This window comes from Benincasa hispida, chromosome 4, assembly GCF_027475165.1.
Source record: "Benincasa hispida cultivar pf3 chromosome 4, pf3_genome.v1.1, whole genome shotgun sequence".
Classification (NCBI taxonomy): domain Eukaryota; kingdom Viridiplantae; phylum Streptophyta; class Magnoliopsida; order Cucurbitales; family Cucurbitaceae; genus Benincasa; species Benincasa hispida.
Genome location: NC_143481.1, coordinates 9,923,509 through 9,927,295, shown reverse-complemented (window position 1 = coordinate 9,927,295; position 3,787 = coordinate 9,923,509). Strand labels below are relative to the sequence as shown.

Below are 3,787 nucleotides of genomic sequence, written 5' to 3'. Positions count from 1 at the left end.
ATATTAATTAACTAATTAAATCCTTCATTGTCGAATAAGTTAAGCTCTTCCTTCACGCATGACGAAAATGAGAGAATTTCTTCGTTTAAGAAAATAATAATAATAATAACAAAAGTTTAAAGAGAGAGAGAGGAACTGTCTATTCGTTAGAAGTTGGAAGCGCATTGAATGAGCAGATTTGTCGTCTTCCAAACTTTTTCTCAGACAAATTTGCATCACTTTACCAACTCCTAACCCCATTTCTCTTTTTCTATTTCTTCCCCATTTCCCTTTCCTCAACAATTTTCGTCTTTCATTCTTCCTTATGAAACCCACTAACCAAACCGAATTCCCAATGAAGAAGAAAATCAAGAAAATTAAATCAGATTCTTACGAACAAGAACCAGAATCCCAATCACCACCCTCTACGTTTGCAAATTTAGACGACAATCTGTTGTTCGAAGTGTTTAAGCACGTTGACGCAAGGACACTGGCCACGGCGGCCGGCGTCAGCAAGCAGTGGTTCAAAACCGCCCACGACGAGCGCCTCTGGGAGCTGCTCTGCACCAAACACTGGACCAACGTCGGCTGTGCTAATCAACAGCTACGCTCCGTCGTGCTTGCGCTTGGTGGCTTCCGTCGGTTACACTCTCTTTACCCATTTTCCCCTATGATTGGATGTAATCCATGGGGGAAAGACGAGGTTCATCTCTCCCTCTCTCTTCTCTCAATTCGTTACTACGAGAAGATGAAATTTAAAGACAGACCCACATCTTGAAATCTCAATCTCTTTTGGGCTATGTAAAAGTAAAATCACACGGAATTTGGCGGAGGTTCTGTTGAAATGGAAATTCCTTTTTCTTCCACTTAGGATGGGTTTTTTTAGAATTGGTTGTTCTAGTTTAACTAACTTACAGATTTTTCTTCTCTCAATTGACTCTGGGTGGATTAGCGTTCAACTTTATATTATGGTATTTGCTGCTTTTCTATGCCAACTGTTACCTGAGGTAGATGTTGAAGAAGGGGGGGGGGGGGGGGGGGGTTATGGCATTTGACTCGAACTTCAAATTAATAATGGGAGTAAAGATTATGATTTCAGTCTGACGACAGCTCGGTAATGTAAAGATTAAATTTGGCGTTCAAGTTTCTAATGGCGACAGCTTCCTTTCTCACTTGGTTCTGTATCAAAATAGTTCATCGTTTTGTGTCAAATCAATCATGGGTCTTTAATTAATTTCATCGATTCGATTCACAGAGATTAATAGAATTTGGCTGATTCATGGTCTCTAAGATTTAATGGATTTTTTCGTTTTTTCTTCTTTTCTATGATAAACCAAAGATTAAAGAAATTGGAAGGCTAAACAGCATCATTCATTGAATAATTTTCTCTGTTTCTCTCTCTCGCTTGCTTGCGCTTCTCTGTACACTGCCAAAATGATTGTGATTTCTGTAGAAGACGGGAGGGGATGGTAAAATCCAAAGAGTTTGGTTCTGCCATTTATCTGCTCTGCTAATCGATCTTGCTTATTCCCATACGCTTAACCACAGCGTTTCTGATGGCATCGGTATGCAAATGCCAACCTTTATGCTCGAATCCAGACATGTACTTCCTTACTTCGATTTTAATCATCTCCTGCATCGCACTTAAGAATTCTGCACTGAATAACTCGGATTCCTTGACATGCCCACCGGTAGTAGGAATTGCCTGAATCATCTTCCGGGTCGGGCTCGCCACTGAATCCGACCCATACCCGGATGTCGAATTGGATCCTGGCAGTGAGAGGCATAGTGAGGTAGGAGGATCGTAGGAGTTCACAATCTGCCGATGATTTGACGGAACAATCGAGCTACTTCTAGCTAAGGGTCTGTATACAGGCTGTGGTGGCGGTGGGGGTAGCGATGGAGATGAGTCACTCAAATCGGATCCAGATGGACTACTCGGATTCAACCCAAACCCGGAAGCGACGGTGACTGGACCCGGACCAACGCTGGCAGATCTTTTGAGAGGCTGATGCAAATCCGGATCGTTGAAATCATCACCCATGGCGGAGCATTTACGCTTGAGCGTCGAATTCCAGTGATTCTTGATCGCGTTATCGGTGCGGCCATTCAAAAGACGAGCAATGGTGGCCCACTTATTCCCAAACTTGGCGTGAGCTCTGATAATGGCGTCATCCTCTTCAGCAGTAAACGGGCGGTGTTCCACCTGAGGAGAAAGCTGATTACACCATCGGAGACGGCAAGATTTCCCAGAACGACCAGGAATCGACTTACTAATCAACGACCAATTCCTCGGTCCATAGCTTTCAACCAATCTCTTCAACGATTCATCTTCCTCAGGACTCCACGGACCCTTAATCCGATCCACGTTCTTCCCAACAGAATCCATCGATCAAAGATATTCTAAAACTAGAAATTCAAATTATCAAAAACGAAAAACCACCTGAAAATTTGTACAGAAGGGAGAAGAAAAAGGCGGAGGGGATTTAAGAAAGCGGTGGAGGCGGAGCCTCACCCTGTTTGTTAAAGAACTGAATGAAGGAAGAGAGGTTATTTATATGAGAAAGGATAAGAATGACCGGTTGAGCCGGTTGCGCAGTAGAGGATGCTTCGAGGGAAGGTAGTTATTCGAATACAGCTGTAAAGGACACGTGTCAATTAATAACGGCGCGTGTTTAGACGTAACTGGGACCCATTTAGAAAACTGCCTTACCTACACACCACAATAGGTATTTACGTAATTTGCCAAATTCACAAAATTGTAAATTAAAAAAAAAAAAGAAAGTAACGGCATTTGAAAAATTAATGAAATTAAACTTATGGAAAATAGTCCGTTAACCAGGATTATTATTTATTGATGATAAATTAAAGGAATGGGAAGGGCGATGAGGGAGCCGTTGGAAAAGAGATAAAATTGAAATTCAAACGTGGTGTTATTTAGTTAATTTTTTTTAAAAAAGAAAAAAAGAATAATAGGATAAGAATAATTTAAAAGAGAGTACGGTTGGGGAAGTTGGATGGGAGCGGAGGTGTTTGACCAGGACAGGCTGGACAGCATTTGGAAAATATTTATTAAATATATAATATATATTAAAGATATTTACAAATCGCAATGAGTTGCTGAGCTGGCAATAGAACGACAAAACTTCAGTAGCAGAATCGCGGGAAGAACGCCTTTGCTTTGCTATCATGTCAGTCCAGCCTGTAAACTCTGCCCACAAACCAATTATATACTACCACGTGGAATTTGCCACCACACTCTAGAAAACTGCCAAAAACCCCTCCACCGCCTTTCCCATTTTCACGTAACTTCCATTTCTTTTCTTTTTCTTTTTTTTATTTCTCATCTTCTTTTTAGGGTTCCGGAAAACACACAAATAAATTAGGCTAAATTATAAAAAAAATATCCCAAACTTTGTATTTTGTGTGTCAAGAATTTTCAACTCTCAAAAGTAATTGTTTAAAAAAAAAAATTTAAATACATTTAAATTTTTAAAAATAGTTCAAAAATAATTTAGTTTTGAACAAAACCAATAAAATTTTATTTTAAAAATATTCATAAACTTTCAAAAGTTTCAAAAATATCTTCTAACTTTAAAAAGTTTTAAAAATATCTTCATCGCTAATATACAAACATAAGCAGTTAATACTTCATTACAAAAATAATTTTAGAATTTAAAAGCAAAATATTTAAAAATGCTCCTACCGTTCATATGGTGATCAATATATTTAAAGTTTTTTTAAGTTCAAAAAATCCAATTTTAAAATAAATTATACACGGATATCATCTTCTTTCATATAAATACTT

The 3,787-nt window shown here is 38.7% G+C and overlaps 2 pseudogenes across 1 annotated transcript; one reads left to right on the top strand and one right to left on the bottom strand.

The window, feature by feature from the left end:
- Positions 1 to 334: 334 nt before the first annotated feature.
- On the top strand, positions 335 to 757 carry LOC150036466 (F-box protein GID2 pseudogene; annotated as a pseudogene).
- A 422-nt stretch (positions 758 to 1,179) lies between these two features.
- On the bottom strand, positions 1,180 to 2,766 carry LOC120076504 (transcription factor MYB44 pseudogene; annotated as a pseudogene). The gene has a single exon (XR_016529229.1). The product of XR_016529229.1 is annotated as a transcription factor MYB44 pseudogene (transcript).
- Between the last annotated feature and the right edge of the window lie 1,021 nt (positions 2,767 to 3,787).